An 18,809-nucleotide genomic window follows, 5' to 3' on the forward strand; every position below is an offset into this window, starting at 1 on the left:
ACAGAGAATCCAGCCCAAAGTCTTTCTACTTAGTTCAGTTCGACAATTGTGTGCAATTTCTGTCCTGCAAAGGTAATAAAGGTTTGTCAGTGCATGTGGTGCAATGCATTTGGATAATATGGCTGTCATGGTTGAATAACTGGTAGTATGTGCAACTGTAAGATGTGGCTTCCACAGTGCTAAGTGTGTACGGTGAAGTTAATATGAGGTATGAATCATGCTTGATAGAAAATGTTGGAAACTGAGTGAAGGGCATGTGGTGAATTGAGTGTGAGGTTAGTGGTTACATTTTTAAAAAAAATCTTTTTATTGGAATTTCTCACATTTATAAACAATTGTATATATACACACATCACATTTTTCTTGTCCGTGTTAATTTACTTTATTGTACAGAAAGGTTTATCTTGGTGGTTACATTTTAAGGAAATGGCAATTAAAGTTGAGTTCACTGACCTTGACCATTCTCGTGAGGTCATTAAATGAATTCAGAATCATAGAATATACAGTGCAGAAGGAGGCCATTTGGACCATCGAGTCTGCACTGGCCCTTGGAAAGAGCACCCCACTTAAGCCCACACCTCCACCCTATCCCCGTCATCCAGTAACCCCACTGTCGTGGAAATTATAATAAAGACAAATTCCTCGAGGTTCGATTTAAGGAAATTTATTTACACAAATATAATTGCGGAGAGAGAGTGTTCTAGCTGCAAAGCCAGTGCACTGCTCTCTGAGATTCGATTGAAGACAGATATTTTTATAGTCTGAAATAACAGCTTGAAGTAAACAGGCATGTTTATATTGAATAGACCTTGGAAAGTACGTAAGACGAAATACATAGTACGTATGTTCTTGCCCTTGGCTAAAACAACTCGAGTACACATTTTGTTATCTGTCGGAGTACAATGTGTTTTCATAATAAGGCCGAGACCAGAATATTAAGCAGTATTTTGTTTATGTTACCTGACCTATTTATTTTAGTCAAAAAGCAGTGTTGAACTATAGTCAAGCATTTCCCAGCATGCTTCTAAGTTGGTTTATGTTAATTTCCCTTCCACAATTCCCTCCTTGCTGATCTTTTGATCAACACCTTTTAGTAAATTATCATGTCCTCCGTAGAGAAGGGTGGTTTATAATGTAAGGAGAACGGATGTATAAAAATTCCCTGCGTGTTATGAGCCTTGTAGCAAGCCGTCGGCGAGGGTTGTTCTCCCGTGTTAGTACAATAAAAATATCTTGCACAACATTGTAATAGTAACCATACGACAATCAAGATTACAATGGCGATTATAATCCCGAACACAATCCTCTGTCCTGATGATCCTAACCACCCAAAGCCAAAGTCCCATCCCTCATTTTCATGTAATCTTGTCACCTCTCTACAAATGTGATCCACCAGATTATCAATTTTCTCTGAGTTATCAGGGATGTATGTGCAACAGTCACTTCCAATCAGGGCACAAGTACCTCCCTTTTCATCTAACAAGAAATCAAGAGCCATTCTATTCTGCAGGGCAACAGCTCTTATAGCAACCATCTCAGTTTCTATCTGGTTAACAGCTTCTGCAGTGTCATTAGCTACCTGCTCAAGGATGTCTCGTAATTCACGTAGTTCATATGCATTAGTGGCTATTCCTAATGGTGGTATCATTATTCCCAGCATTTGTGCCCATAAGACATAGGAGCGGAAGTAAGGCCATTCGGCCCATCGAGTCCACTCCACCATTCAATCATGGCTGATTTGTGTCGTCCTGTGATGGGGATGGTCCTGCAGTTGCTGGACGTGATATACATAAGGGACTACATATCCCAAATAGCAGGAGCCTTCCCAATTTTCTGGTAACCACGGGTATGCCTTACGTCCACAGATAAAATACGTGCCATTATATGCGGTCAGGTTTCCTTTACTCTCAGTTATCATTAGTCTAATCGATCCCCTTCCCAGGAGACTCCACTAGTTTGATTTTCAACTCCTGACCAACCAAAGATGAATAGTCCTTTAGCTGTAAAGTGGAACATAGGGTGTTGCCAATTCAAGGTCAGATCACACTGACTCGTGCCTACTGAGAGGGTCCCATATGTTTTATGATTCTTAAAGCATATACATCCTTTTGGGACTCCAGTATAATTGGGAAGGAGCAACCAGGGCGGTTGATGTGTTACATTAAACCGAGGCCCCCACCATTCCTCAAACCTATTCATATCGTATCCAGCTAATCTCCAATCTAACATATCCTTCCCCATTCCCTGTATTATTCCGTCTCAGGGCCCACTCTGCTATCTTGTTACTGGTGAATGGGATAGGTCGCACGGGGATGCCCTCCCCCAAGCATCTGGGAATTTGTGTACAAACCTAACAACTGGATTTATTGACCCTCTCTGCGTATGAGTGAGACATGTATGTCAAGGTGTTAGTGTTCAGTTTACCCTCTACATGATGCTGGATTAATATGATAATATAAAAACATCAACGCCGTCATTCTCTTCAGGTCACCGTTTCACTAGTACTCTCAAAGTTCCGTATGATGTAATTTACACGAGTTGCAAGGATCCCATCAGGCTTTTCTTTTACTTTAACGGCTGTTCAGGTTGTTAGCAGACTTGATAGGGTCCATTCCACCTCGGAGAAAAATAATCTTTGTTTAATGCTTTCACATATACTTGATCTCCAGGTTTAAAGGGTGTGTATTTCCCTTTTGGACGCATCTAAGCCTGTCGCGCCTTTTCATGTTTTATTTATTTTTATTTTTATTTTTTTATTTTTTCAGCGGTTTCACACATGGCCTGGGCATATTTTAGTGATGCCTCATCTGCCCATATTAAGGCTACTGCCGCTGGAGTCATTGGGGTTTAGTTCCAGTTGTCATGGGACGTTCCATTAATATCTCATACGGGGTTAAACCCGTATTACGATTTTTCTGATTTTGCAGGGCACACATTACTATGGGTATGGTATATGGCCATAGCAGCCCATTTTGTTGACACACTTTTGTAACTGCAGTTTTCATTATTCCATCTGCCCTTTCCACCATTCCTGAGGATTGTGGCTGGTATGGCATATACAATTTCCAATCAAATCCCATGGCTTCTGTTAAGGCTTTGGTCAATTTGCTAGTGAAATGAGTTCCCCTGTCACTGTTAATACCCATTGGTATCCCAAACCTAGGTATTATTTCCTTTAACAGAATATTTACCGCTGTACTAGCATCATCTCTTTTGGTTGGAAAAGCCTCTACCCACCGGGAAAACACGTTCACCATCACTAACCACTCCCCCGTGTTGCTAACTTTGGTTTACACTTAATTTGTTGCCCGTTGTGTCTTTACTTAATTTGCTCTGTTTCTATAAACTTTGCCCTCGAGTCGCCAGGTATCTTTATGATACCGCCACGAGGTTCAAGTTCAAGTACTGATCAATAACTCGACACACCAATTAGTAAGATTCAAATCAAAGCACATTTATTATACACAGTAAATCACTACTCATGCATAAAACTCTACTTACTAGACTGTCTCTATCACTAAAAGGCCTATACTTAGCTTCGGAACTGGCCCACCAGGTCAGGGGAACAAATGGCCTTTTATTCGATCCTGAGTCTTCCGGATTCAAAAGCTGGTATGGACTGGTAGCTAGGAGCGCCTATCTCGTAGCGTACGTTTACTGGAGACTTACTTGGTTGTTGCGGCAGCTAGGCAGGTCACTGTCAAGGATTGGTTCGCGCTGCTGAGTGACCCTGCCAAGAAGACCGATTTGAACTTGGGAACTCTACTTTATAGTCCCCAGGGGTTCGCACCGTTCGGGGCGGACTCCGTATCTGGTTCCAAGTGATTGGACTTCGTTCCGATCACTTGGATCGATTTCTCCAATACTGGAGCCGTTCCCTGATCGCTGGGCGGTCCCTGAGTGTCCGTTGGCCTTCCTTTGTCTTGGCTCCTGCTGGCGCCGAGGAGTCTGGCGTGGTCTTATTCACCTTACATGTTTCAATTGTTCCAGGGGATTGCTCATTAGTATGCAGATGGCTGTGAGTTTCAGTGCTGTCTGGGTTTCTGCAAGTTCTAATACACAGGAGACTTTGCACTTGCTAGTTTTTCCTGGCTTGGCTGAATTTCCCTGCATTCTTTGCGGATCTCAATTTTAAGTCGGGAAGTGGCCAACCCAGTTGGCTACACCCGACAAATCACACGTGCGGGCTACTCCCCCAACCGCCACCGCAACACCCTGAGCACACAATTGTTGACACATGGCATGTGTCATTCCTCCTTTGCCCACATGAGCCTGCCCATGGGCAAGGCGACACAGTGGCAAAAACAGACTTCTGGGGCATACTGCGCGGGTATCTGGGTGGATCCAGATTTGATGATTGCCTTGATAGCAACCCACCTTTAGCCAAAAGCGATGCTCCTGTGGGGAGGCTTGCTCCTGTGCCTGTTTTAACTTTGGTTCTGTTATGGTGAACGGAAGTTCAACTGCAGCAGCTTGCAGTTGTGCCTGCTGTTTGAGAGCCACTTCCTTTGCTATTTTATCAGCAAATCTATCACCACTGGAGACTCATCGTCTGCAGTAGTATGCACTTTGCACTTTAAAACGGCTATCTTGCTGGGCAGCTGAACAACATCTAGTAAATTTAAAACAATTTAGCATGTTTAATAGGTTGGCCGAAGGAAGTTATGAATTCCGTCATGGTTGAAGCCACCACAACTCCTCGACCTGATTTATTGAGTCACCCACTAGAAAATCCAGACATCATCTTTTTCACCGATGGGTCAGCAAACCGACCAAATGATATGACCCTCCTGGCCGGCTATGCAATAGTAACTCCATTCGAGATAGTGGAAGCTTTTGCTCTGCCTTTGGGAACGTCTGCTCAAGCGGCAGAATAGTTTGCCCTTACTAAAGCATGTATTCTAGCTAAAAGTAAAACAGTCAATATGGAATGATGCCATTTACGTCTTATCACGTAATCTAAAAACTTATTCATATTCAATTACTTTTATTCGTAAAAGCACTTTCTTTTAAACTGATTTTAATTTCCATATGTTTCAGTTCATTAAAAAAGCTCAACAAAAATCACTTAAGTTATAATCTCTGACTCACAATGACAGACGATAAAACTACAACCCACTTAGCATTTCATACTTTGACTAAAATTAATTGGTTAAACAAAACACACAGATTCTCACAGCTCACAAATATCACAGTTAACCGGTAGCCTTATCTCATGGCTACAGACAATTCTGAATTCCCTTTTTCTACAGGAAACCATCTGTTACGCTTTTACATTAATATTCGATTGACTTTTACTCCCCTGTTTTTTGTTTCGAGATGGGGTCAACTTCAGTAGATTCCTATGCGGGACATACAGGTTTTCCTACCTCATTCCGTTGCTTTATGATTGTTTCGTTTCATTTTCTTACTCATTTTGACTCCCTTACCTGTCCTCTTTAAGGAGTTCACCTTCTTTCTCGCTCCAAATATTTTTACCGAGGCTTCAGGACGACCTGTGAGGGGGCGTCGAGTTTATTGCTCATCGTTCCTTCTGCAAAATACTTTAGAACATATATATAACAATAACAACGGCCACGGAAATCATTTACAAACATTACAAGGAGCGCACACCAGTGTTTATCCTTTCACAAACCTCAAAATCTTTTTCTTTTAAATTTTAGTATCTAAGGCACCTTTTTTCTTCCCATGCAGCTATTGTTAATTTATTAAGTAAGATAACTCTCCTGGCATGAGTCACTGGCCAGTAATTAAGGCTGCTGAGCAGCAGACCCCCCTTTCAGCTGGGGTCGCGCTATGGCTCTCTCCCTTTCAGCTGAGAGGGTTCTGTTTAGAGATTTGTTTCGGGGTTCACTTCCCGTTAAATTAGGGAAACTGCTGACTACGCCAATTTGTCGTGGAAATTATAATAAAGACAAATTCCTCGAGGTTCGATTTAAGGAAATTTATTTACACAAATATAATTGCGGAGAGAGAGTGTTCTAGCTGCAAAGCCAGTGCACTGCGCTCTGAGATTCGATTGAAGACAGATATTTTTATAGTCTGAAATAACAGCTTGAAGTAAACAGGCATGTTTATATTAAATAGACCTTGGAAAGTACGTAATATGAAATACATAGTGTGTATGTTCTTGCCCTTGACTAAAAACAACTTGAGTACACATTTTGTTATCTTTCAGAGGACAATGTGTTTTCATAATAAGGCCGAGACCAGAATATTAAGCAATATTTTGTTTATGTTACCTGACCTACTTATTTTAGTCCAAAAGCAGTGTTGAACTACAGTCAAGCATTTCCCAGCATGCTTCTAAGTTAGTTTATGTTAATTTCCCTTCCACACCCACCTAACCTATTTGGACACTAAGGGCAATTTTAGCATGACCAATCCACCTAACCTGCACATCTTTGGACTGTGGGAGGAAACCGGAGCACCCGGAGGAAACCCACGCAGACACGGGGAGAATATGCAGACTCCGCTTAGACAGTGACCCAAGTCGTGAATCAAACCTGGGACACTGGAGCTGTGAAGCAACAGTGCTAAACACTACCGTGCCGCTTGAAGTACAGGGGGCACCAGTCACACTAACCTCCATGGCAATCTGCTCACTATCCCTTCTAAGTACATATTCACCCCTGTGTATACAGGACATATCTTCTGTTCACCTCTTGCACTAGAAATTCAGGAGCTACATCAGAAATCTTGGGATCTTAACTCTTCCTGAAGGTTTAGTCCATTCACAAAGTATTTGTTTTACAATTAAGGGGTAATTTAGCGTGGCCAATCCACCTACCCTGCAGATCTTTGGGTTGTGGGGGTGAGACCCACGCAGACACGGGGAGAATGTGCAAACTCCACACGGACAGTGATCGGGGTCGGGATCGAACCCGGGTCCTCGGCGCCTTGAGGCAGATGTGCTAATCACTGCACCACCGTGCCATCCAATCAATTCACAATGTAAAGTGTACCATATTATTTGCTCATAATGGCAGAAATATGCTCAAAAGCTTAAGTTTGTCATGCCTTTCTAAATCTGTCGTGGGCTGCTCTTTATCTGATAAAATTTTCCAGACATTTCCAATGTGATCCCTTAAATCCAACAGAATGTTGCCCTGACAAGATCAGGGTATATTGATATAACTGTAAGTTATCGAGAAGTATCTTGAATTTATTTGGAAATAATTCTGGGGGGTTTTTTCATTGAAAAACAAAGTGAAAGCACGACCAAGTTTGAAGAGTTGAGGGAAGACAAATTAATTTGACAGGGATTGGAGAATCCAGCAAATAGCAGAAAGGAGCAGAAATGAGGTCAAAGGAAAATATAATATCACCAGCAGTTAAACTAGAAATACCGTAAAAATCATCAAGACCAGATTGAGGAAAATACCAGAGATTACAAACGAGGTACTACATTGTGTGCATGTTTATCTGTCAGTGAGCCACAGGTACAAATAGCTGCATGGATTATATGAATTCATTACATTTACAGAAACATGGCTCAGACAACGCTAGGAAGGGGTTCTGGTTACCAGGTATTTACAAATGGTTGGAAAGGGAAAAGGGTGGAGTGGGGTGAATGCTGGGTATTAAGGAAAGGCAGTGGGGAGTAAGGATAATGTTACAATTCTAAGTGGAAAGGATATACAAGATAATTCTAGGCCTGAATCTATTTGGCTTGCAAGGACAGCTGTTGGGAGTTTATACAAAGCTCTGAACAGTGAAAAGAGGGATGAGAAAATCTGTCAACAAATTTTAAATTGTCATAACAAAAATATAGTCGTAATATTACGATAGCACAGTGGTTAGCACTGTTGTTTCACAGCGCCAAGGACCCGGGTTCAATTCCCAGCTTGCGTCACTGTGCGGAGTCTGCATGTTCTCCACATGTCTGCTTATGTTTCCTCCGGGTGCTCCGGTTTCCCCCACAAGTCCCGAAAGATATGCCTGTCAGGCGAATTGGACATTCTGAATTCTCCCTCAATTTATCCGAACAGGTGCCGTAGTGTAGAGACTAGGGAATTTTCACAGTAACTTCATTGCAGTGTTAATGTAAGCCTTCTTGTGACACTAATAAAGATTATTATTATTATTAGAAAGCTTTACATATCCTCCTGAGAGAAACATAGTGCTACAGTTAGCAAACGATTTCTGATAGGAACATTTTTCATTAATGGGCTAAAAATTTCTTCAGTCTTGTTTCCAGCCATGGGGAACCTGAATCAATGTGCTGCCTGCATCCATCCCCATTGAGCCAGGTAGCTCATTGTTCTACTTCTTCATTTCCATGAGTTCCACATGCAAACCAGCGCTACCTGTAGTATTGCGTGGTTGGCTGCATGCATAAAAAAGCCTGGCAGCTTGTGAGATGAACCCATGTTCTAGTTAGTTTACAGGTCTTAAAGACCTCATTAAAAAATATATATTTTTATTCTCCTTTTTCACATTTTCTCCCAAATTTACACCCACCAACAATAAACAATAATCAGTAACAAATATGTCAATCCCCATATCGATAACAACGATCCCATCCTCCCACCAAACCCCAAACATGAGCCCGCATGTTCAAATAAACAAATGACAAAAAGGAATCAGGAATCACACATAGTCACCATTAACCATCACAGCCCCCCTCCCCCCAACCTGGCTGGAGGGGGGGTTTCCAACCCTGGCTGGTCCGACACCCCGAATATGGCCTCCCGGGAGCCCAGGCCAGTTTTACGTGCACCACTTTAGAAATTACCCTAAAAACCTCCTTCCAGTAATCCTCTAGCTTTGAACAGGACCAAAACATATGAACGTGATTAGCTCCCCCCCGCCACCGCAACGTTCACACACATCTTCTGCTCCTTCAAAGGATCAGCTCATCCTCGCCCTCGTGAGGTGTGCTCTGTATACCACCTTCAGCTGTATCAGAGCCCCAACCTCGTGCACGATGTGGAAGTGTTCACTCTCCGGAACACCTCACACCAGAACCCCTCCTCCATATCCTCTCCCAACTCTTCCTCCCACTTTGCTTTGATCCCTTCCAGTGGTGCCTTCTCCTCTTCCAAATTAGCTCCGTAAACCGCCGACACTACTCCCCTTCTCCAGTCCCCCCGTTGTCAGCACCTCCTCCAGCAATGTGGAGGCTGGCTCCACCGGGAAGCTCTGTATCTCCTTTCTGGCAAAATCTCGAACCTGCATGTATCTAAACATTTCCCCCTGCTCCAGCCCATACTTCGCTTCCAGCTCCTTCGATCCTGCAAACCGACCCCAAAGAAACAAATCTTTCAGTGTCTTAATCCCCTTTTCCTCCCATTTCCGAAAATTTCCATCCCACTTCCCTGGCTCGAATCTGTGGTTTCCCCGTACCAGCATTTCCCTTGACACTGCCCCTAACGCGACGTGCCGCCATATTCTCAATGAAGCTATTATTACCAGACTCACTGAGTATTTCTCCGGGGCCATTGGGAGCGGCGCTGTTGCTAGTGCCTTCAGCCCCGACCACCTGCACAAACTCTCCTCCATTCTGACCCACTGGGAATCAACCCCGCTGACCCAGCTCCGCACCTCCACCACATTCGCCGCCCAGTAGTAATACATCAGGTTCGGAAGACCCAAAGCCCCTGCCTGCCTTCCCCTCTGTAGCAGCACCTTTCTAACTCTGGCCACCTTCCGTCCCCATATGAACGAAGTAATCATTCCCTCAATCTCTCTGAAAAAAGCCTTTGTCAGGAAAATCAGCAGGCATTGAAAAATAAACAGAAATCGCGGCAACACGTTCATTTTAATCGCCTGTACCCGACCCACTAGTGACAGAGGGTGACCATCCCACCTTGCCAGATCAGCTTTCACTCTCCCCACCAAACTAGAAATGTTGTACCTGCGGAGCCCCCCGCACTCCCGGGCAACCTGCACCCCCAGGTACCTAAATTTTGTGAGGGCCACGAAGAATCCAGCACGAGTTTTAAGGATACAAAGAAATAACATCTATTTACAATAACATATATATATAACAGCAGCAGCAACTTCCCTTGCTGCTCACTCCTTCCTCTGGTTCCAAACTGGCCAGCTTTATTTATACATGGAGTCTACTAATGGTTTCTCCGCCCCCCTCTTTGGGGAAATTCCTTAAACTTACTCCCACAGGATTGTGGGATTGTCATTAGTCCCCAGCCAATCGTAAGCAGGCAGGTTATAACATCCCTACCCCCCAAAGTCCAAGGAATCCACCGAAGACCCTGGCGAAGGAGGGCGTTGGACTTGTTTTGCCGCAGGCCGGACACCATTTGCACGAGGCTCTGGATCAGGCGGCGTGTAACGAGACGGAGACCAGCACTTCCGTGATGAACGCCGTAATAGTTGTACATCCACGGCCCGTGGGCCCGAGGATTCCCCCTCTGATTCTGTCCTGTGTCTCCATCTCGGAGTCAGAGTCTGCTGCCTCCGTCATCTCAGCGTCTCTATCTCCATGCGGTTCTGTAACGACCTGCGCAGGCTTTGAGTGAGGCACCAGAAGAAGATTGTGAGGACTACTTTCCATTGTCTCTGCTCTCTGTGGCTGTAGAAATGAGCTCCGGGGGCGGGGAATCTTTGGAAGGGATAGTCTTCTGGACCGAACGTGGTCTACATGTTTGCACTGGAGGCGACCCTCGGCTTGCACCTGGTAAGATATAGGGCCCGTTTGGCGAAAGATTACGCCAGGAACCTACTGGGCACCACCAGCAAAATTCCGAACGAACACTGGGTCACCGGGCGCAAACTGCCGAATCGGCCGTTGCCGAGAAAGACCCTGTCCCTGCCATTCTTGTGTGCGGCGTACTTTTGCGCCAACGTCCGGGAAAACCATACTAAGGCGGGTGCGACGTCTCCGGCCCATTAGGAATTCTGCAGGAGCTACCCCAGTCACCGCATGGGGGGTTGTCCTGTACAAAAACAAAATGTGAGCCAGTCTCGTGTCCATTGACCCGGGAGACTGCTTCTTTAGGCCTTGTTTGAATATCTGCACTGCGCGCTCTGCCAACCCATTTGAAGCCGGGTGGTAAGGGGCAGTGCGGATATGGCGTATGCCGTTCATCTTCATGAACCTCGCAAACTCCTCACTTGTGAATGGAGTGCCGTTATCCATGACCAGCACCTCGGGGAGGCCATGCGTACTGAAAGACAAACGCATCTTTTAAATTGTTGCGCAGGACGTTGTGCCTAGCATCTTATGCACCTCTAGCCATTTAGACTGGGCGTCGATTAATAGAAGGAACATGGATCCTTGAAAAGGGCCTGCGAAATCCGCATGCAAGCACGCCCAAGGCCGGCCTGGCCATTCCCATGGATGTAGGGGCGTGGCCGGCAGAAGCTTCTGATGCTCCTGGCAAATGGAGCAATTTTGGGCCACCTTCTCAATGTCGGTGTCGAGTACTGGCCACCAGACATAACTCCGGGCCAACATTTTCATTTTGGTCACACCTGGATGCTCATTGTGCAAGTCTCTTAGTATCAGCTCCTGTCCTTTTTCCAGGACAATCACACGCGTCCCCCACAAGAGGATGCTGTCTTCCACACTGAATTCTGACAGCTTGGAGGAAAATGCCCGCAACTCGCCTGGGAGCTGTCTATGCTGCCTACCATACAGGATTATGTGCCGAACCTTTGACAGGACTGGCTCTGTCTGGGTCCACTCACGGATCTGTGATGACGTGACAGGCAAGGTGTCCATAAAATTTAGGGTTGCAACCACCTCACCGGTCGTGGGGGTCAACATGGGGCCTGTCAATAAAGGCAATCGGCTCAGTGCGTCGGCATTCGCTATCTGCGTTCCTGGTTTGTGCTCCAGAGAATACTCGTATGCAGCAAGCAACAAAGCCCAGCGCTGGATCCGTGCGGAAGCAATGGGTGGTATTGGCTTATTCTCTCTGAAAAGTCCCAGCAGAGGCTTATGATCAGTCACAATAGTGAAATGGCGGCCATACACGTACTGGTGGAAACGTTTCACCGCAAAGACCACTGCCAGGCCCTCCTTCTCGATCTGCGCGTACTTTTTTTCCGCTGCAGTCAATGTGCGGGAGGCGAAAGCTATCTGCCGCTCGACCCCCTTCTCCATCTTGTGGGACAGGACGGTCCCAATACCATACGGCGATGCATCGCATGTGACGAGCAAAGGCTGTCCAGGATCATAGTGGGTTAGTAACCCAGACGATGACAATTGTTGCTTTACCCACCGGAAACGGTTTCTTGCGGCTGACCCCAAACCCAGGTGTGATTTTTCTTTAGCAGAAGGTGCAACGAGGCCAGCCTAGTTGCCAGATTGGGGAGGAACTTCCCGCAATAGTTTACGAGACCGAGAAAAGAACGAAGATGCGAAGTGTCAGTCGGGGCGGGGGCCTGTTGAATCGCGCGCACCTTCTCTGTGACGGGGTGCAAACCTTTGCGGTCCACCCGATAACCTAGGTAGACTACTTCCTTTGCCTAAAATACGCACTTTGTGCGACGTAAACGGACTCCAGCCTCCGAAAAGCATCTGAGGACAGCCTCCACATTTTCCAAATGTTCCTGCTCCGACGTCCCTGTAATCAAAACGTCATCTAAGTCGGCAGCGACACATGGTAAACCTCTCAAAATGCCTTCCATAACGCGTTGAAAAATAGCGCAGGCAGAGGATACTCCAAAGGGCAAACGTGTATATTCATACAGGCCCCAGAGTGTATTAATTGTTACATATGGTCGGGAGGCAGAGTCCAGCTCCAACTGTAGGTAGACGTGACTCATATCTAATTTTGTGAACGAGAGTCCGCCTGCAAGCTTCGCGTAGAGATCCACTATGCGAGGCAATGGATATCAGTCGAGTCGGGAAGCCGTATTCACTGTAAGTTTATAGTCGCTGCACAAGCGAACTGTGGCATCTGGTTTCATTACAGGTACAATTGGTGCTGCCCAGTCAGCGAAACGGATGGGCCTGATGATACCCAAAGTCTCCAAACGAGTGAGCTTACCTTCTACGTTCTCGAGCAAGGCGTAAGGCAACGGGCGTGACCGGAAATAGCGCGGCGTGTCTCCTGGTTCGACTTGGATACGGGCTACGGCCTCTTTTATTTTCCCCAAAACGGGCTGGAATACATCTGGGTATCGTCCTAGCACCTCAGTCAACGCTCCAGAAACTGTTTGGAGGATGTGCTGCCATTGCAACCGCAAATGGCGCAACCAGTCCCGGCCCAACAGGCTGGGCCCATGGCCGCCCACCACGATAAGTGGGAAACGCCCCTCCTGGCGTCCATAAACAACAGGGGTCATCGTAGTTCCTGCTATGTCCAATGGTTCCCCCGTGCAGCTGGCCAACCTGGCCTGTGTGTCGGTTAATGTAAGGGTCTGTATACCCTGCTTGATGCGGTCGAATGTCCTCTGGGCGATCACGGAGACCGCTGCGCCCGTGTCCAACTCCATCTCAAGCGGGTGACCATTGACCCGTACTGTCACCTTAATGGGGGCCACACGGGGAGCTGCCACACAATGCAGCTGCAGGCAGTCGTCCTCCGTCACCACGTCCTCAGGAGTAGTCGCCGCAGGTTCATCCACATGGAAGGTACGGCCCCTGGGCTGGTCCCAGTTTCGGTCGGAACGACGGCGCCTCTGGTGCCCCCAGGACCGGTGTCCGCGACGGGGTTGGCGCCTACAAGTCTGACACAGACGTGGCTCCTCACCCATTGGTTTTGGAGAAGGCTCCCTTCGGGGAGGAATGTCCGACGGCCACTGGCGTCGATCCGGACGTCGCCTCGCCCAAGGTACCACAGGAGTGCGGGGGGACGTTTTTGAACGGAAGGGGTTATGCCCCAAGGCATGCACCTCCATTCCCTGTAGCTCCTGCACTCCTCGTTCTGCGCTCTCTCGGGACAATACTATTTGAATGGCCTGTTGAAAAGTCAATGTTGGCTCAGCTAACAACTTTCTCTGGGTGGCCGCATTGTTAATACGCAAACCAAACGGTCGCGTAACATTTCTGACAAGGTCTCACCATAGTCACAGTACTCCGCAATCCTGCGTAGCCTGGATAGAAAATCGGCAAGGGATTCTCCTGGGGTCCTCTCAGTGGTATTAACGCTGGACTATCGTGGACGGGGTTGGGTTAAAATGTTGCCCCACTAAATTCACAAGTTCATCAAACGTTTTGGTGTCCGGCGCAGCTGGGTACGTAAGGCTCCTAATCACCCCAAACGTATGCGGGCCGCAGGCGGTGAGCAATATGACCACCTGCCACTCGTTTTCGGTGATATTGTTTGCCAGGAAATAGTAACGCATCCGTTGTGCGTACTGGTTCCAGCTTTCCAGCGCAGCATCAAAAACATCCAAACGTCCGTACAGAGGCATGGTGTAATAGAAAACAACTTCCAACCTATATCCAACAAAAATCCAGGGAGGTGGCGTCAGCAGTGTAGACAGCTATTCACTTTAACCCTCGTCGCCAGTTTTGTGAGGGCCACGAAGAATCCAGCACGAGTTTTGAGGATATAAAGAAATAACATTTATTTACAATAACATATATATATATATATGGCAGCAGCAACTTCCCTTGCTGCACACTCCTTCCTGCTGGTACCAAACTGGCCAGCTTTATTTATACTTGGAGTTTACTAATGGTTTCTCCGCACCCCTCATTGGGGAAGCCCAAACTCTGATTTTGTGGGATTGTCATTAGTCCCCAGCCAATGGTAAGCAAGCAGGTTATAACACTAAAGTGAGTCCCTGCCCTACGGAATGGCAGCTCCCCCACTCATGCCCCCACTCCCGGCCGAGACACCACAAAATACTCACTCTTGTCTAAATTTAGTTTGTACCAAGAGAAGGACCCAAATACCCGAAGCAGCTCCATTATTCCCCTTATCGACACACTCGGTTCCGACACATATAACAGCAAGTCATCAGCATATAAGGACACCCTATGCTCTATCCCCCCCTCCCCCCCCCCCCCGCACTATTCCTTTCTATACCCCCGATCTTCTTAATGCAATGGCTAACGGTTCAATCGCGAGTGCAACAGCAAGGGGGTCATAGGACATCCCTGCCTAGTCCCACGGTGGAGAGAGAAGTATCTCAAGCTGATGTTGTTTGTGCGGACTCTCGCCCTCGGCTCCTCATATAGTGGCTTTTACCCAGTTCACAAATCTTGGTCCAATCCCAAACCGCTCCAGAACTGCCATCAAGAACCCCCATTCTACCCGGTCAACGCCTTCTCAGGGTCCAATGCCACAACCACCTCTGTTTCCTTCCCCTCCGCCGGTCCCATAACCACTTTGAATACTCTTCTAACGTTTGAAAAGAGCTGCCTCCCTCTCACGAACCCCGTCTGATCTTCACCTATCACCTTCGCGAGGCACTCCTCCAACCTACCAGCCAGTACTTCGCCAATACTTTTGCATCCACATTCAAAAGTGATATAGGCCTATACGACCCACACTCCGTCGGATCCTTATCTTTTTTTAGCAACAGGGCAATCGATGCCTGCCCGAAATTTGTGGCAACACCCCCTTCCCTATCGCCTCTTCAAACATCCCCACCATCAGGGGTGCCAGCTTATCCTTGAATTTTTTATAATATTCAACCGGAAACCCATCTGGCCCTGTCACCTTTCCCGACTGCATCCTCCCAATCGCATCCTTTATCTCCTGCTCCACTATCGCTCCTTCTAATGTAGCCCTGTCCACTTGCCCTAACCTCGAGTACTCCAACCCATCTAGAAATTCGTGCATCTCCCGGACTCCCCCCAGGTGGCTCTGACCTGTACAACCTCAAAGACCTTGTTAATCAGATCCGGAGCCAGCACCAACTTCCCTGCCCTGTCCCTCACCTGAACAATTTCCCTTAACGCCTCAGCCGCCTCCGCTGTCTCGAAATAAATGTATTTGGCGTTATACGTCACCCTCAGCTTCGCCGGGTATACCATACCAAATCCCTTGTTGTACAGTGCGGCCTTCACTCGCCCGAACGCCGCTCGTCCTTTTGCCAACTCCACCATCAAGTCCTGGTAGATCCGAACTCTAGCACCATCCCACTGCACCTTGCGCTTCTGCTTCGCCCAGCTTAACACCTTCTCCTTCATGCAGTACTTATGTAATCAGATAATTACTTGTCTTGGCGGCTCATTCACTTTGGGCTTCGGCCTTAATGACTGATGAGCTCGGTCCAGCTCGTACCGGAAGGGGTTTTCACCCTCCCCCATCAACTCCGCCAATCTCTTAGCGAAGTACTCTGTTGGCCTTGAGCCCTTTGTCCCTTTGGGCAAGCCCACAATTCTCAGGTTCGGTGGCGGGGGAGCGAAGAATCGGGGAAACCCCCGAAAGCGCCACAAATAGTGGCCACCGGCGGGAGCTCCTCTCGATGCGGCCGACCCACTCGCAAACGCCACTGGAGGTTTAGGGGCTGGTTTAGCGCAGGGCTAAATAGCTGGCTTTTAAAGTAGACCCAGGCAGACCAGCAGCGTGAGTTCAATTCCTGTACCAGCCTCCCCGAACAGGCTCCGGAATGTGGCGACTAGGAGCTTTCCACAGTAACTTCATTTGAAACCTACTTGTGACAATAAGCGATTTTCATTTCAGGTTGTGCTGCCTCGAACGGTTCTCCAAGTCCTCGAGCTTTGCTCGGAGTCCACTGTTGACCTCCACCACTGTCCACAGCTCATCCCCCATCGAGGTGAGCTGGTCGCTGTACTGCGACATGGCCTCCTCCACTTCCTTCATCTTCTCGCCCTGCTCTCTCACCTCGGCCGATGTCTTTGCCACAGCTACCCTCACCGGGGCGATTGCCTCCTCCACCAATAACTTCAATGCGACCACCATCTCCTTCCTCAAAGCCTCACAATCTGTGTTTCCAGCTCCACAGCCATCACCTCGGTCATCTTCTCCACTGTAAGCAGTGTGGCCCCACCATGTGGTCCGGCATCCGCCATCTTGTCAGCACTTTTGCTGGTCCTCTCATTCAATGGCGAGCCCGCGTTTCCTCCCTTCTTCGACGCTGATTTTCGCATCGTTTAACGGCTTTCCTTTTTCCCCCCCCTTTCCTTCTTCAATCATTTTTTTTTTAAACAAAAAATTCTTCCCTCGAGAAAAAAAAACTTTCACGGACTTTCTTTAAAACTTCTTGCTCTTTTTTGTATTCTTCAAGAATTCCCGTGGGACCGGACTTCAGTCTTCTTAAAACATTCTAGGCGAGAGCCACCCGATGTGGAACATCTTCACTACATCGCGCCCTGGCTTCGGGCCTGCCGCCTCGTCCTCCGTTTAGCTCCGCCCCCACTGCTCTGACCGCTGCGCGCGCTGGGCCCGACACCTCAGCTCCAGCCGTCCGACACCCGCGCGGGGTTCCTCGCCGGTTTTCATAGAATATATTTCATAGAACTTACAATGCAGAAGGAGGCCATTCGGCCCATCGAGTCTGCACCGGCTCTTGGAAAGAGCACCATACCCAAGGTCAACACCTCAACCCTATCCCCGTAACCCAGTAACCCCACCCAACACTAAGGGCAATTTTGGACACTAAGGGCAATTTAGCATGGCCAATCCACCTAACCTGCACATCTTTGGACTGTGGGAGGAAACCGGAGCACCCGGAGGAAACCCACGCACACACGGGGAGGATGTGCAGACTCCGTACAGACAGTGACCAAAGCCGGAATCGAACCTGGGACCCTGGAACTGTGAAGCAATTGTGCTATCCACAATGCTCCCGTGCTGCCCCGCTTGACGCCCGGGACGGCCCAAAGGCCGAGAACAATCGGGGGGGGGAGAGCGAAGAATCGGGGAAACCCCTGAAAGCGCCACAAATAGTGGCCACCAGTGGGAGCTCCTCTCGATGCGGCCGACCCACTCGCAAACGCCACCGGAAGTCCAGTCTGTCCTTCTTAAAGGGAAGCTTTAAACTGAATCAAAAGACGCTGTTGCTGACCATCACTACTGAAAATGGAGAGAATGGAAATGAAGCACTGAGGCAGAATGATGGTGTCATGGTTCACAATATTGCACTGTAGGCCTTAGTCATGGAACTGAACAGCATTCCATGGCGGAAGCAGAAGACCATCAAAAGGACCACTGTTATGATCCAACAGGTGGTAAGTGCCATGCAAACCAAATTCCAAAAGGCAACCTGGCAACCTATGACAACTATTTTCTATATGTATTTTACTACGAGAAAGTTATGTATACTTATGTTCAGAGCCATAAATTACAGGAATGCTGTCAGAGATTTTAAATATTAAATTAAAATGTTTGTTAATAAAATAAAACTTAAACACACAAGATTACATTTACACAGTTATTTACAAACCATGTGAATTTTGAGCAGGAGTAAGCCACTCGAGCCTGCTCCGCCTTTCAACAACATCATGCCAATCTGATTGTAACTTCAACCCCACATTCCTGCCTACCACAATAGCTTTTTGCCCCCTTATTTAATCAAGAATTCCCCACCATCCGAGACTACCCCATCAGAGACCCCTGCCTGAAAGCTGAAGAACAGTCCAGGCAGTAGGTTGAAGAATTATTGCTTTTTCACTTACCCTTTCCGAATATCTGCTGCCGAAGACAGAAGTGTTCAAAGCAGCAGCTGTTACAAGTGTCAGAAACCCCAGTGCACTCCAAAGCGCTTGAAATCCCTTGAGCGTCCTTGAAATGTAGATCTTCCATTCACTTTCACACAGCAATACATTGCATTAGCCAGTGATTGATGGCTTTATTACTCTCAAACAGCTGCTTCGGGGATTGTTAATGTATCTTTCCATGTGCGCTTGAATGCATATCCATTACCCTGCTTTGATGCTAACCAAAATGTTTCTAAACACTCTGGCTCTGATTGAC

General features: G+C 47.3%; 1 protein-coding gene across 1 annotated transcript in view; it reads left to right on the forward strand.

Annotated features, from left to right (window-relative positions):
* The window catches only part of LOC140393517 (membrane cofactor protein-like), a 307,321-nt gene that overhangs the window by 267,068 nt on the left and 21,444 nt on the right, over nt 1–18,809 (forward strand). The gene's annotated exons all lie outside the window — the stretch shown is intronic.

The sequence above is a fragment of the Scyliorhinus torazame genome, chromosome 17, assembly GCF_047496885.1.
Source record: "Scyliorhinus torazame isolate Kashiwa2021f chromosome 17, sScyTor2.1, whole genome shotgun sequence".
Taxonomy (NCBI): domain Eukaryota; kingdom Metazoa; phylum Chordata; class Chondrichthyes; order Carcharhiniformes; family Scyliorhinidae; genus Scyliorhinus; species Scyliorhinus torazame.